The 16,660-nt window shown below is 48.2% G+C and overlaps 1 protein-coding gene across 3 annotated transcripts in view; it reads left to right on the top strand.

The window, feature by feature from the left end:
- Positions 1 to 16,660, top strand: part of ETV6 (ETS variant transcription factor 6) — a 253,331-nt gene that overhangs the window by 12,409 nt on the left and 224,262 nt on the right. The window lies entirely within an intron of this gene.

Raw genomic sequence — 16,660 nt, 5'->3', positions numbered from 1 at the left:
TTGTGTTGCCAAGATAGGCGGGGAGATGGGCAAAGGGACCCGGGCGTTCAGATACATCCCAAGTGGGGCACCTGTTAGAATATCTGTCTTACTTACTCCCACCCTTCCCGGTACTTAGGCTCTTCTACACTACCTACCTCAGGAAATGAACCAGGGGGCCCTGATATCAATGGCGGGATATTTCTTGATCGTCTTTTGGGTGCAAGGGGAGATCTGTGGGACAAGACCTCAGAGGGAAAAGAACCCTAAAACTGCAAGAAGGAAACAAGGTCTAGAGCCATGCAGACCCGCTGAAAGGCCTAGTTATTCCTGCAGAGAGGGAAGAGGTGGCCCCAAGGGCAGAAGTCACCGTTACTTTGAGCTAGCTCTTCTGAGAATTCTTCTGTCTCGAAAAATTTGGTAAAATAGCCAAATGGAGCTTCTGTAAACCATGGGGAATGCCTATGTGTGCTTTTGTGGTTAGCTCTCGTGTTGAGCAGTCTGACTTAAGGGAAAGATGCTTCTGTGTACATTTCCATTTCAGTTGTGGTATTTGAAGGTTTACCATGGAGGAGGAGGTGTGGGTGAATGAGAAGACAGTCCTCTTGCCTCTTCCTTCAGTTATATGTAGGTTACAGGCAAAAGTAAGTTCACAACACATCCACTTTCTTATTCGGTCGGGTCCATTTTAGGATGGCCCGCAGAGCCCAGGGCAAATCCAGTCACTCTACCTTGGCACTCCTGTTTCTGGACTGCCAGACTCAATGCCAAGTAGATTATTGGAAAGAATTCACTTCACAGGCCTGGCTCCCGGATCGGTGTCTGTGATTCTCCGTGGGGTCTCGTATTAGGGCTCTCTTCTCTTAATCCTTTTGGGACTCCGAGTGGGGCCCGTGTTGACAAGATTATGCTACTTTGGGGAAGTTCTGGCTGCACACTTCCCCAAGCAGGGTGAGGCAAGTGTTGTCCAGCTGGCTGCCTATTGGGCAGTTGGCCATGCTTGGCACTTCTGAGTTTCTGGTATACCAGTTGCCAGAAAGGCAGTCTCTCAGCTGGTCCTGGTGTCCCCAGGGCACAAATGTTAGGCTCTGGAGGAAGGTGTCCCCAGGGCACAAATGTTAGGCTCTGGAGGAAAATTTTGTAAGTTCGCATTCATTCTTTGTTTTCATGTGTGTGCATTTATGGCATTATAATTGAAGTGCATTTAAAGATGGCTCCACACTCCAAAGCCTAGCAAGTAGCTTCTTTGGGTCAGGGAGAGGTCCCAGGTAAAATTATTGAAGGCCCGTGCGCAGGAACGCGCACTGGAGGTTAGAATGAGCCTGTGCTAAGGAGAACAGTGAGAGGGTCGCAGACACCATGCCTTTAGATGCTATTTTTAGTTCTAGTCATGACTGTGTGGTATAGCTTATGCTTCCTTGGGCATCATTCCGCTTTTATGCTAAGCGTTTGTTCTTGTGACTCTGCGTACATGCTCGTGTGCATGCTCACAGGATCATAAGTCACAGAAATTACGGTATAATCTGTTTTCTAGCTTATAGAGTGAAAGATTGCACAAAACCCAGCCTTGTGGCAAGAAAACCTTACATATAGATGTAAAATATATCTCCTTGGAGGTCTGGCTTTCTGATGGGCTATAAACGGATTGTTAAACAGCAATGTGAGGGGCTGTTAACAAGCTGTTTCTAGGAGCATCTCCCTGGTCTGGTCTGAAAAGGTAATGTGTACATATTAGAGCTATGAAATAGTTTTCCTGTGGTGTTTATACGTTGGTAGATCGTGTGTGTGTGTGTGTGTGTGTGTGTGTGTGTGTGTGTGTGTGTGTGTCTTCAGTGGTGAATGAACTGAAGAGATCCTTGTAAATGTTGTTTCTTTTCTTCTACATTAAGTGTCCACATTCTACCTTGGGCTGTGTTCCGGTTTTTTAAACTGGCTTAAGTGAAGAGGTGTTTGGTCAGCCAAACTTCAGAAAGCTTCAGTTCGTTTATGAAAATACCCTATGTATGCAATCGCTGCTTTAAGGACTTAGAAGACACCGATGGATGGGTAAATCACCTCCTCATGAGCAAAGTAGCATTCAGGTTTCCAAGTTCAGCAAAGCAGTGTTCCTATTAGGTATCTAATATGAGTTGAACTCCTTTTCACGGTCAGGTGTCCTAGCTGAACGTGGGTCCGTGCCAGTTTCTGCTACTATTGGATTTTAATGAGAACTCTTTCTTGTTACTAGGATGCCATGCTTCTACTGTGTTCACAGCTGCTGTGTTAAAAAACAGGTGTCTCTTATAATCCTCTGACTGGATCAGTTTGCTAGGCTGGCAAAGCCTCGTTATTATAGTTTTTATTTATTTATCTGTGCCCCACATAGGTCAGACACTGCCAGGAGCTGTTGGTGAGTGGGATTAATGTGAGAGAAGATGGTGGCTCTCCTTGGTGGAGGTTTCTGTGAAAAGAATCCATCTAAGATCTCACACCACAAAGACAGAGCTAAATAAAACTGTCCGGGATACGAATCACAGGGGAGAACAGCCAAAAGAAGGATAGTAAATGAATAGTTCTGCCAAGTCACCTCTCTGTCATTCTTCAAAGGCCAACCTAAAGCCAGTGCTGCCACAAACGCCATCCAGGACTAAGGGGCGTGAGTGATGGCCCTTCTCTGGTCCCTGGCACAGTAACAGATTCCTCCGCTGGTGCTTCTTAAGTCTCCTGGTCCCTAAGCTTCTGGAAGGCAGATGTTCTGTCTTCTCAGGCCTGGAAGGCAAGCTGGGGTCCTGCCGCACGCCTCATCCCTCTCACCCTGTTTTTTTCTTCTCCGTCCTCACTGGTGCTGTCTTCCCTCCGGCCCCAGATTTTTCAGGAGTCTGCCACCTCACCGTCCTACCTCCGTGCCCTACACTTTCCAGTCCAACCCACAGTGATTCTTTGCCGGCTAAAATTTGGTCCCTTGAGTTCCTTTTCGACGCTGCCCGTCAGGACGAAACCCAGCCCTTCATCACGGAAGGCCCGGTGCACTCTTGCTTTCCGGAACCCTTCTCCAACCTCCCCCTCCGTATTAGCTTCCAACCAAGACCTGCTCTTCTCTCAAACCACATAATGAGCTTAGTGCCTGGAATCTTCCCCTCATTCTTTTTCCGCCTGGTAGCCAGCCTGTCACCTAAAGCCCATTTCTCAAGCTTTCCGTGTTGCTGATAGGCACAGCGTCCTTCGACTCATTGAACATGCCTGCTGTTGGCAACGAATTCAGCGAGAGCCCATGGGGAGCAGGAGTCTGAGGGATGCGTTTTTTATGTTTCCAGTGTCCAGCACAGTGCTTGGCACAGAGAAGGTCCAATGTATGTTAGCCAAATAGAGTTTTTTTTTTTTTTTCAATCAACAAGTATTTATTAAGCTTCTGTTATGGGCTCAGTGGGTGCCAGGCTCTGTGATACGTAAGTGGGAAGAGGAACACCTTGCACAGTCGAAATCCTGAGCAACTAACCCTTAAAGGTAGAGGAAGGAAGAAAGAGAGCTCACTTTCGTTGCAGTGTGAGACCACGAGGCAAGGCTATCTGCACTGTCAGCCCCCCGTACCTAAGGTGCTCGTGAGAGACTTCAGCGCTGAACACACACACCCACAGGACCCACTCACACTTTCCCTCTTGATTGCCCACCTTCCAGAGAGGAGCGCAGATAGCTGGAGAAGAGGCTCCAGGACCTTTAGGCCAGATGTGAAGGGAGAAGCATGGAAAGCCCCAAATGAGTAAACGTATATACTGATCTGCCCTCTTTCTTGGCTTGGCTCGGGGTGCCCCTGGGTCCGGGAGAGAGAGCTGATAGCTGTGTGTTGCCGCCACGTGTAGCCTTGACATCGTTGGCCGTGATCCTCTGGGAACCAGCGGCTGGTCGCCACTGCGGGGGGCTGCCCGTCGTCCCCTCCCCTCATTCCTCTCCCGGCTGGTTGGCAGAGAGAGCCTGAGAGAGCAGCACGGCGTCCTGAGCCTTCTGTGAAGTCTGTGATTGCCTTGCCAAGTCAAGGGAGGAATCTGACCCTGCACTTGGGTCAGCCCTTTTCAGCTTTCTCCTCCTGATCCCGTGTTCTGTTCTGTCTCCACTTATCTGAGCCGCTGATCTCCTTGGAGCTCTTATTTTAGTCCCAGCATGTTGCCCTGGGGGCCTAAACTGGGGAGAACACCTGAGTGTGCCACAGGACTAGAAAAACAACTCAAAGCCATGTCTTAGGGGCCGGATGACGGCCTCACCATTTCTCTTCACACTGGACAACTCAGTGCTCCTTACTTAAAGAGGAGGCTCTTAGGAGATTGTGTTAAGGGTTATGAACAGTCTGGTAAGTGGGAAATGGACCAAGAGGGAAAAGTCAGGTATTTTCAGATACAAGCAGACATCCCTAGACCTTCCACACAAGCCCAAATGTCTCATTTTCTTATTCTTATTCTGCCATTAACATACAGCTGGGATGTGGGGCATTGGGGATATGGGAAAAGTTTCAACTTCCTGAACCCAAGCAGACCCCAGCAAAGGTTCCCCAAACTGTCACCTGCCAGGTTTTCCTGGGTACCTGTGGGGAGGGGGGGGCGCTCTTTTCCAGACCCACACTGCAGCTGCCGGGCTAGCCCTCCCGGCCTCCATCGCAGCTCTGCTGCAGGGGACCCATCTCCACACTGCTTAGAGTGTCTAGGCCTTTCTGTCCCCGCCGGCATCCCGAGGTTTCCCTGGCTCGGCTCCAGGAGGGGTGGTGTGCAGGTCGGGAGCTGTTACAGCCACACTGGGGAGCAGCAAGGGCATCGGCCAGCGTGTTCCCAGTGCAAGCACACGTTTATGGAACTGCTGAGGTGGGGGTGGGCACTAATGGTGCACCCTCGGGAACATTCCGCGCATCCGCCTCATAACGTCCAGGACAGAGTGGTGCTTTCTGGTTTCCTCCCACCGCTGCTGTCCTTGCTCAACCTCTCCACTGCCGAGGCTGTTGATTTAGAGGCCATTTCTCTCCTGTCCACTTCCCTTTCCTTTCCTTCCAGCGTCAACAGACCCAGGAGTAGGCTTACGGTTCAGGGCACACGGGAGCCTGGGGCTTAGCGCTGCTTGAGACCCGGGGTTCCTGATGACTAATATGCCGTAGTCTCATCTTGGGTCCCGTTTGGTTCTGTGAGGAATCACAGTCCTTGTTCTCTCAACCTGCTTAGGAACATACTTTTGAACCTCCACAACTGTATTAGGGCCATCAGTCTTTGTTTTCACTTGCAGTTGCTTCCAAAGTGACCTACCCGGGAGCACATTTCAGGATGCTTTTCTTTTCTTTTCTTTTTTTAATTTTTTAAAACGTTTACTTATTGAGAGCGAGCGAGCGAAAGAGAGAGAGGGTGAGAAACAGAGTGCAAGCGGGGGAGGGGCAGAGAGAGAGGGAGGGAGACACAGAATCCAAAGCGGGCTCCAGGCTCTGAGCTGTCAGCACAGAGCCAGACGCAGGGCTCGAACCCACGAACTGTGAGATCATGACCTGAACCAAAGTCGACGCTTAACCAACTGAGCCACCCAGGCGTCCCTGAGGACACTTTTCTTAATGAGTTGTTGAAATATAAACAAGAGTAGAATAGCAAGTTCCCATGCAATTGTGTGGGAGGGACACCCCCCCGCCTCCGCTGCCACCACCATGAGAAGTTACCACATTTTCCAAACCCTAAGTGGTGATGTGTGATCTGGTAAAGGACTCCTCACTGTTTTTTATTTACGTTGCAAGCCTTACCAAAGGGTATGCTGTTATATTTTAATAAATCACTTTTATCGAAAATAAAATCCTGTGAGATCCGAGCTGTTGAGGAAAAGCCTCACCTCCAACCAGTCTTCAGAGTGGCGAAGGTGATGCCCCGTGACCTAGATACCACCCCTCGGTGGGTCTTTTCTGAACTTGTTCCATTTTGACGACCCCTGGCTGGGACCAAGAAGGATTACTGAGTATGTTTGTCTTTCTTCTGGATAGAAGTTGCAAGGACACTTAAGCCTGAATGCTTCAGGGCAGAATCTGATCAGAGCTGAGATCAGGAAGAAATTTTCCCCCTGGGGGATCAGATTGCACAATGGCCCGGCCAGGTGTGCTACCTCTGTTAAACAAACACGCACGAGCACATGTCACCTCGCTGGCCATCTTTGGGGCAGGCTGTTGGACCTCGTGGGCCAGGAGTCCGACTCCTTTGGCAGGTCCTGCGCTCGACGATGGAAGGCGACTGCCCCGTGTATTCCTGCACTTGACTTTCCTCCGGCTTCCTGTACCGAACTCAGGGTCGTGTCTTCAGACCCTCAGAACTCTCCGCAGCTTTGTGGGAGATTTCACGTGGGGGTCTAGGTATATACACGGCCACGCACATGCGCAACACATCTTTGAGGAGTTTTCTGTAAACTCGCTGCGCCTCTCCTGGGCATTACTGTAGTTCCTACACCGCATCAAACCCATGTACATTCCCAGAACATCAAAATACTGTTCACAACCAATAGTAGAATTCTTTACCATAAGGCCCACGGTTGACGATCTCAAGCCTGCATTGTGGGCGGCTTCGAAGTCCGATCCAAAAGTCCGATCATGGACCTTTTCTTTTCCTTTCTCTTCTTTTTTAAGGCCCTGTCTGTGCTGCCTCTTGCGCGGTGAGATAATTACCAGCGATTCCCAGGCTCTTCTTCCTCTGCGTCTCTATCTCCTGTGGCGCACGACTTCCTTGTCTCTCTATTATTAGCCTACTTAGCTTTACCATTCACTTCCCCACCTCTCCCTGGTCCCCCCCTCATCTTCCTCCAGTCTTTGTTTTCCCTTCACCTCTGTAAAGTCATTTTGGGGAGCACTCTCCTTGTTCTGTTCAGACGGAAAGCTGCTTTTTCTTTATCCCAGTACAATTAAGTAGTTTCTCCTTCATCTCATCATGCATTCATTCATATTCCCCAAACAGAAAGCAGTGCCCTCCCATGCATCATGTCTGGCTGGCGAACCTTTAAAACAGGAGGTGCCCAGGTGACCCCCGCCTCCCCCACAGGTGTGCTGTATTCCCAGGACCGCGGGCTCCGATGCCCTTCCGGCCAGCTTCCTCACCTGCAACACCATTGTGTGCTCTCCTTTCTGCTTTTTGATGATTCTGCCCCAATCACGTTCCTTTCCCAAATTACTGTTTTAGTACTTAATGGTTCACCTTGGTTCGCTCATTTTGTAGTTTATTGTTTCCCTTTTCCCTCTAAGTTTTTCTGTTTCTTTGGGGAACACTGATATTCCTGTTAATTAGAGATTATACCAGTTTTCATTACCTAAATTTGCTAAATGGACATAATGGTGAGTATTTGGCACTTACGTGAAGCATGCCCTTTGGAAATAGGGGAAGACAAGTAGAATTGGGGCAGCTCTCGGTATAATAGTAATTCCAGATTTACGGAAAGAAGTCGTTTGTGGGATTTCTTACGCAGTGAAAGCTTGAAAGTAACTCTCTTCTTTGTAATTTATGCAGCTCTCAGTTTGGGTAAGAAACCCAGTTTAAATGTAAAAGTTTTTCAAATAGAGGACTGAGAAATTGTCATTGCTTTAATTTTAACAACTAATAGTTAATTTCTGTCGGTTAAGAGTTTTTTTTTTTTTTTTTTTTTTTTATTTTTTTTTTTCAACGTTTTTTATTTTATTTTTTGGGACAGAGAGAGACAGAGCATGAACGGGGGAGGGGCAGAGAGAGAGGGAGACACAGAATCGGAAACAGGCTCCAGGCTCCGAGCCATCAGCCCAGAGCCCGACGCGGGGCTCGAACTCACGGACCGCGAGATCGTGACCTGGCTGAAGTCGGACGCTTAACCGACTGCGCCACCCAGGCGCCCCCGGTTAAGAGTTTTAACATTTATGATACATTGTGGTTTTAGCCAATTGGGAATTATAATTTTTGGTTTTATAGCGGAGTTTATAATGTGGGCTGTGATGTATTTAAGTAGCAACAGTGCATTTCTTTAAATAGGCTTTCCGATTCAGACTTTTACTGAGGTAGCCATATCCTCTGACGCTTTATCACTACCCATTTGTACGATTTTTTGCTCTAAGGGTAGTTTCATCCTGTTTGCGACATACCCTGCTCTGGGAATAGATAGAAGAAGTTGAGGGAATTTTGTTTGAGTCATACTCCCATCAAAGAGCAACATCATTTTAGGAATGAAAGCAGAGAAGTTCTCACTCTTCTAAAAATAATGGGGAGAAGATTTAGGGAGGTAGCTTATAGGATCAGTTTTAAGACCAGGCCAGGCATACAAGCGAATTCCCTCTTTGTAAATGAGAAGTGGCCTCTAATAGCTTTCATATGGTTAGGTGAGCAGGTGAAATTTTATTCCATGCAAGGCGCGACGCTTCCATAAGTACTGCGCTTCGAAACTTGCCCTGTGGAGTTTTTAAAATGTTCTTTTCAGGGTGCTGGCTCCGTTGGTAGAGCACGTGACCCTTGATCTCGTGGTCGTAAGTTCAAGCCCCATGTTGGGCGTAGAGATTACTTAAAAATAAGATCTTAAAAAAAAAAACCCTCAAAATGTTCCTTTCAGGATTTTAATCATGGATATATAATAAAACAAAGAGCAACTTGCATCTTATTAAAATCATGTGTGCTTTTTGGGGAGGTGAGGGAGCAGGGATTGTGGATTTTTCTTGCTTTTCCTTATCTGCCTTGCTTCTAAGAAGTGATGGGAATGACCCAAACCGTAAATGTCGTTGAGGATGTCTGCTTCCCAGGACAGGAATCACCCCCACCCCTACCCCAACTTGTATCTCAGTTGGTCCTGAAAAGGAGGAGTGGAGAGAGCTGTTGATTTTTTTTTTTTTTTTTTTTTTTTTTGGAACTCAGTTTTAGCCTTCACAGCAGGTCCAAAACCATGAGGACTTACTAGCTTAGACCTGGGAGCCAGCGGGGTTTAGCGGTGGGGGTAGAAAATCGAGATTCTGGCTCAAGGCACTGCTTTTATAGTCTGAGAGTTGTTTAACAGGGCTCTAGTTGGAAGCCTCGTTTCTCTCTTTTCTTTATACGTCGGTATGCCGTGCAGTGCTTGGGACAAGCCGCGTCGTGATGTTTATCCGGTCAGTTCTGACGGCCGAGCACGTGTAATTCAGACGGTAGTCGTGAGGATAACTGAATGTAGATATTTGGAGCTTCAGTGTTTAGAAATTTAGGCTCCAGCTAGAACCCCAGTCTCCTGACTCCCAGCCAGCTTACTGATTTTTAATTCAATCGTTGGTTTTACTTCAGGCTTTATGTTCAAAATGACAGATTCAAGTCACATCACTCTAATTAGTGGGAAGTTTGTTTTAATCAACCAGGTGGACTAAGTGAACGGATCTACTTTTCATTTGGGTGTTTTTTGGTCGTGTAAGCAAAACCACAAACTCAGAAGCTCTTACATGCTTCACGTTTGTTTTTTGGGTCTTGTTTTTTGTTTTTGTTTTTCTGTTTCTGAATTCAGAGTGAATTGAGGATGGTGAAGTAGGAAATAGAACATAATACAGCATCCACTCCTCTGTCTTGCCACCTGCACTCCCATCGGGTGTCGTAGGGCTCATTTTAAGGTGAGAGTTCCATGCCGCCTCCTTGACCACCCTGTTTCCTTCTGCCAAAAAAATATGATCACAAGGTTTTAATTTCACAGTGCACTTTAACTATAGAAAGGAACCAACTCCCACCCCAAACCGAATTGCCTTCGAGATCCTATTAAACAGCGAATGCCCTGAACACCAGTATATGAAAATGCTTTTCTCGGATGAGCTCAAAGCATTTCATCCTCCAAATAAAATCTATCTGCTCGCACTTAGATTGTTCAAAGGCAGATGGTAGGCAATTGAAACGGAGAGGCAAGCTGGCAAAAGAAAAAATAAAACCACAAATATCTGAACATGAAGGTGATCTACGCTCTTGCCAAACCCCCTCCTAACTTCGTTAACACAGCAGTGTAGCAATTAAGTAACATGGGAACTCAGACTCATATGGCTAATACAATTGTCCTCCGTTAATGGGGTGAAACAAAGCTTGCATATAATATACAGCTCGCCAAAATGCAGAGCTAAAGGAGAGTTTAAGAGGGAATCAGCGGTGGAGCCCATCAACCATGCTACCCATACCAGACGAGCACCCGATTGGAATCTCGCTGACCCTTACCACGTATTAACAGTGGGGTCACTGAGATGAAATGTTGGCTGTTACAGAGTCGCCATGTCTTAGGAAAAGGGGCCGCTCAGCGATATTGAGCTTCAGAGAGGCAGTAAAATGCCCTCGAGGTGAGGGGAAGGAAGGGGGTGAACAGAATGGCTCAGAACACCGGGAGAGTCCACAGTAGCTGCTTTGTGGGAAACCCTGAATGAGCCAGGAGCAAACATTATTATTGCCGTCATACTGCTGTGGGACGGCCGTGTGATGAGACAGCCCTCTCGGTTCCCTTAGCCTTATAACCGACCGGAGGACTTTGCAGCCACCAAAACCTGGCACTTGTCACTAACCTTGAACTTGAACACTCCGTGACAGAAGGGGAAGGGCGTGTGTGTCTCAGCTGCTGGAGCCGGGTGTCTGTGTGGCTGCTGTCTCGTAGCCGGCCATTTGTGGCTGTGCCGGGGCCAGGCTGTAGGGTCCCAGGGTGCGTGAGTGACAGGGTGCCGGTCCCCACTGCGGAGGGGGCAGCCTTCCGAAGCGGGTGGGGCTGGTGTGTGTGAGGGGGTGTGCTGGGCAGGATGTGAGAGGAGTTTACTCTGCTGAGCGGCAGTCTGGGGATGCGTGTGAGGAAGGCGACCGAGATGGCTCCCGACAGTGGACTGGGTGTGGGAGACGAGGCCCCGACTGCCACCAGAAAAAGGCAGGAGGGATGCTTGGTATCGAAAGGAAACCACTGCGTGCAGAGTCAACCTTTTGCTGCCTGAGTAATGAAGGGGAGACTTGGGCGAGTTAGCCCTCCGTGTGAAAAGGCAATAAAATCAGGTCTTGAACTTTGTAGTCATACAAAGTTCAAATAACGAGGTGTCTGAGGGGCCGTGATTGAGAGGAAAATTATGGCGTGTGAATGAGTGAATGCGTTGCCTCGCAAATCAGTGTTTCTCCTCCCAAGCCCTCCACGTGGTTGTCCCAGATACACGGGTTTATCTCTTACATAAGAGAGCTTGTTGCATTTTATTGCTGTATCCCGTTTTCCACTGTTGTCTTGCCTCATGGTCCTGTGTCTGATCCTGGCCAGATGTCACCAGCGACTAGTGTTAGAATGGTTTTTTCTTTCCCTGCCTGGTCAGACCATGGCCCGCGGTTTCTCCCTTGGGATTTGGTAGTGATTCGCGACTGTTGCGAGTACAATGCAGCATAAAAAGCTCCGTGGTGGAGGGGCCATATCATGGAATTTGGTGGAAGCCGGTGTTGTTTTTATTCTTCTGCCGATGCCGATCTATCCCAGGGAATGTGTCTTTACTCACAAAGAGTGGCCTCTGTACCACCTTGCTCTAAAATGTACAAGGTCACGGTAATGCGCATCTGACGGGTTTGTCGGCTTTGACCTTGGGGACCGGCAGACCACCCCCGCAAGTACAACGTGTGGGATCAGCAAACAAGAGCATGCGCTCACACGGCCGGAGCATTAGTGTCCTTCCTTTTCCGCCTTGAGTTTGAACTTGTTGGTTCCATAGGCCATGGGACTTCGCTATATGAAATGCCAGAGGGTGCTCAAAGGCGAATGTGGAGGAAGAGGGAAAGCAGGATTCTGGACCAGAGAGCAGATGGCCAGCTGGTGACCTCGGAAGGGAAGCTGAGGCTTTTAGAGTGAAAAAACTAGTAATTTTTTTAAGAGAGGGATTTTTATTAAGTAGTACCATAGCTCCAAGTTGGAGAATTCCAAAAGCAGTCATTGATGCCTGCCCTCGAGGGTTTACAATCCAAAGAGGAGACAGCGTTTTTAGTTTAACGTGACGAAGGTATGCAGAAGTCAGCCAGAGAAAATGGAAACACCCTTGGTCCGTCACCTTCTGTGGCCCTGTGCGCTGTGGCTCTGGGCCTAGGGGATTTTTTAGATTTGTTTTTGATGCTTTTCCCCCACGATGACCTGGTTGTGCAACCCTACATTTGGAAGCCAGCTGCTTCCTGCTGCTCTTTTCCAGGAGAGCGTGAATATCCATCTCCCGGAGTGATGATGGAGACGAGGGTGGGGGCGGGGAGGGAGACTGCTCATCCTCCTCTCACTGTCCCTCATCCCATGTCCCGCATTCAGCTGGGAACCGGGCAGATGCTCAGGAGGCCTGTGGCTGTGTCCCTGCCTCGCTCTGAGTGGTGGTGGGGAGCCTGGTGGCAATCTGAGGAGGGACAGCCCTCCTAATGCAGGAGGGAAGCTGCAGCTCCTGTTGAAGGCATTGGATATGTCACGGGCTGTGCCGGTACAGCTGGGCCCCCTTCGGCTCCCGGGGCAGGCCTTGCCTCTTGGCATACACACATTTATTTATAGTCACAGACCTAGCAGCAGCCGCAGGGGTGAGCCTCGTTCTCCAACCTGCGAAAGTTGATCATCACGGGAAGCAAGAACCCCGGGATCTTTGTTGCCCCAAACTACCTGCAGTGCCCAGGTGGTTTTACGTCCATCTCCGAACTACCCAGAAACCATTCAGAGAGGACCTCGTGGAGATCGCCATTTGTTTTTGTGCTACAAAGGGCAAAAATAAAGGAGGCAAGCAAACAAACCAAAAAAAAAAAAAGTGCTCGGAAGTGCTTTAGTGGTAGTGGTGTATATCTGAAAAGTAGTATACATCCCTAGGCGGGGACCTCTATCTATTTCAGTCACTTGGAAAGAATGCACTCTTCCAGACATCATGGAACAGCCCTCTAAAGTTAGTTAGCACCTACTGTACCTTCACAGGAAATGCCAGTTTGAAGATGAGACGTGTGAGACGTGGAGCTTTTTTCTTTTCCTCCCCCTAGAAAATAGGGGGAGTTGAGGAGCTCTGTGTACCTAGAAATGGTCAAATGAGACGCTGCTGCAAAGAAAAAGTCGCCAAAGGCAAATTGAAGGCTCCTACCTCGCTCCCTGCCCTGTGTTTCTTGCCACAGTCTGGGGCCACTCGCTGCTCGTTTGCGTCCCCTTCCTTATTAGTGTGCAGTGGGCCCAGGCTGGGTGATGGCTTGGAGATGACTGTGGACAGTCATTGGTGGAGACATTGTGAGCAGCATCCAGCATGGTCCCCTCTCCTCGGTTATTCTCAGCCTGGAATGCAGGAGCTGTTAGAGGCACTGCTCGGTCAGCCTGTCCCTCCCCACAACCCCCCGTCATTGTGCTTTCCTAGAAGACTCCAGAAACTCCCTGTTGCCCTCAGGTGAAAGCCCAGCTAACCCCAACGAGGCCACGACACCCTGTGTGATCCGGCCCTGCTTACCTCTCTGTTCTTGTCCCTCATCTCTTGCCCTCGGATTCCCTTTACCCACACCAACTCCACAGGATCCCAGGAAGGTCCTCCCCCCTCCTGGTCTTTGCCCTTGCCGTTTCTTCTTTCTGAAATATTCCTCTGTCTTCCCCCAACCGATTACTCATCCTTAGGTCTCTCTCCCAGGAGCCTTTTCCTGGACTCCCTGGGTCTGGATGAGCTGTCCTTCTCCTGTGTCTTCCGAACACTCATTTTGAAACTGCTTTCCCATGATTTTGTGACTATCTCTTCATATCTATCACTTGGTGAGGAGCCCATTACATCAGGGCTCCATCTTGGTTTTCGTGCCTGTGACCACGGGGTGGGCATAGCGTTGGTGTTCCATGATAAATATTCGTTGAATGAAGGAACATTAGAAAATGTAGAAAATGGAATCTGGCCTTTGGTTAATTCTGCGTTTGTCTCAGTGTCTGATACCGTACAGATCCTTCTTATCAATTCATAAGACCCCGCAAGAACTCTGAGGGTGATGCGTATCCACAGTATTGTCTGATGCAGTCAGGTCGTTAGAAGTGTGTTTATGCAGGAACAACATGGAGTTTTTTATTTTTAGTTGTGACTTCAGAATCTTAAGTTATACATGAGCTACAGTGGTTTGGTTTTTAAATTGAGTTTTTGCTTAAACTTCAATTCAAAACAAATGAACTGAAAAAAGGAGGTCTTCCTTATCATTTGCTCCTCCGTACAAAGGCTCTGTGGCTCTCTGGGTGTTTCCGTAAGACAGGAGAAGCTATCACAGATCAATTCTAGTTGCTGCCTTTGAGAAAAGAGAGGAAGATAGATGGGTCTGGGTTTGTGAGGAACCTTCCTTTTCTCCCCCCCACTCCTCCTCTCTCCCTCCGTCCCTCTCTCTCTCTCTCTTGCTCTCTGTGCCAGTAATTGCAAAGCTGAACTGAACTGCTGTTGAAAGTCCACATTCTTTCTTGGCTCTGAGTAAGAGAGCATAGGTAGCACGCACATCTATGCTCTTTGGAAACAGACATACGTACATAAATATGTGCACACGCGTATACTCTGCTTTTGGCCTGAAATGATGGCCCTATATGAAGACCTGTTTCTTGTTTCTTAAGCAAATGGATTTTTACATTATGTTTATCTGAATATTTCTTGGTTAATTTACTGGGATGTAGCCAAAATCACATAGGACTTGGAGTCTGGTGATTTGGATTAATTGAACTAATACTTACTGAACACCTGTGATATTCTAGCCATATCGCAATTACCATGGTGAAGAAAGATAAGGCCTCCGATTCGAGAGGCGTGCTGTATAATGGGGTCAAGCTCATGCCATTTCCTTTGTAACTTTGTGGGGGCAAATAATTTAACTTCCTTCAACGTCCCGTTTCTTCACTCTAAAATGAGGGGAGGAACACCTACTTTATGGGGCTGCTAAGAGCATCTACGTGTTCACATTGTCAGATTCCGCCTGATAAACACCTGTTCCTCCTTGATGTTTCTCAGTGAGGTCGCCTCAGCCCTTTCCGACCTCCACTGCCAGAGATTTCATGCCTCAGCACCCCAGAGTCCCTCAGCACCCCACAGTCCCTCGTGCGGTCTGCTGTGACACTTCACTTCTCACCGTACGCATCCTGTGCTTTGGGGCCTGCCCTTGTACCAGACTCTTCTGGAGGCAGAACTGGTATCCGCCCATCTGTGTAATCCCAGTCCCCAGCACAGAGTCTAGCACGCAGCTCTTTGGTACATGCTTGCTACTAAATAAACTAAAGGGCAAGGTTTATGAATGATCAGGTACCACACATTCTGTCTTACTATTGTAAGAACTTTGGGCAAGAAAACAGAACAAAAAGACCAGAGTGTCTTGAGGCTCTGGAGATCAAGGGAAGACCTGGTGTATTCAACTCTTATTTAAAAAAATTTTTTTTTCTTTTAGTGTTTCTTTTTGAGAAAGAGAGAGGAGAGCGAGCGCGGGGGAGGGGCAGAGAGAGAGGGAGAGAGAGAATCTGAGCTGTCAGTGCAGAGCCTGATGCGGGGCTTGATCTCACGAACCGTGAGATTATGACCTGAGCCAAAGTTGGACGCTGAACCGACTGAGCTACCCAGGCGCCCCCCAACGCTTCTTTTAAGATTATAATTGTGTGCCACTTTTTCCACGGTTGCTGATAAACAGAGTCAAGTCTGTTGGATCAGACATCAAGGTCAAGAAACCTCTTGAGGTCAGGGAGGAAGTCTACCATATGTTTAACCTAAAGGTTAGTGCATGGTTTCACTGGCTAACAAAACTAGCGGAGGTGGGTGGTTGACAACGAGAGGCTCATTTTGGTTATTTTATACTATGTTCACCACAAGTAACATGGCAGCACCTTCCCACTGGCTTCATCTCCTCTTGCAGAAAGAAGTGTGTTTCTCCTCTTCTCGGAACAGCTCTTTTTTCTACTCTGGCTCTACCGTTTTTTGTGGTTGTTGTCCATGAAGACAAGAGAATGGATACGAGTTATCAATAACATTTGAGTTGAAAAGAGAATGTTCTCCACTGTGGTGTGTGTGTGTGTGTGTGTGTGTGTGTGTGTGTGTAAAATCTTCACATTCTCGGGGCGCTTGGGTGGCTCGGTCGGTTAAGCGTCCGACTTCGGCTCAGGTCATGATCTCCCGGTCCGTGAGTTCGAGCCCCGCATCGGGCTCTGGGCTGATGGCTCGGAGCCTGGAGCCTGCTTCCGATTCTGTGTCTCCCTCTCTCTCTGCCCCTCCCCCGTTCATGCTCTGTCTCTCTCTGTCTCAAAAATAAAATTAAAAAAAAAAAAAAAGTTAAAAAAAATTAAAAAAAATAAAACCTTCACATTTTCAATGTGTGGGAAGCAAGGGTAAGTATTTTGGATAAGATCATGCCTTGAAGGATTATTTTTTCCCTTTACTCACCTCTTTGGCTATCAGTCTTGAAATCACAGGTCAGAAGGTTGTTGGAGAAGAAACAGCCACTCTCAGCCGTTGCGTACGGTGTTCTAAGTAGGGTAAGTTCTTAGCACTGGGTAGGTAGATGGGTGGGTGAATGGATGCATGTATTTTTTTTTCTTAAATTTTTTTTTTCAACTTTTTTTTATTTATTTATGGGACAGACAGAGACAGAGCATGAACGGGGGAGGGGCAGAGAGAGAGGGAGACACAGCATCGGAAACAGGCTCCAGGCTCCGAGCCATCAGCCCAGAGCCTGACGCGGGGCTCGAACTCACGGACCGCGAGATCGTGACCTGGCTGAAGTCGGACGCTTAACCGACTGCGCCACCCAGGCGCCCCTGGATGCATGTA

The sequence above is a fragment of the Puma concolor genome, chromosome B4 (assembly GCF_028749965.1).
Source record: "Puma concolor isolate L17-30 chromosome B4, mPumCon1.1.hap2, whole genome shotgun sequence".
Taxonomy (NCBI): domain Eukaryota; kingdom Metazoa; phylum Chordata; class Mammalia; order Carnivora; family Felidae; genus Puma; species Puma concolor.
This window is presented reverse-complemented; position numbering and strand designations above follow the sequence as displayed.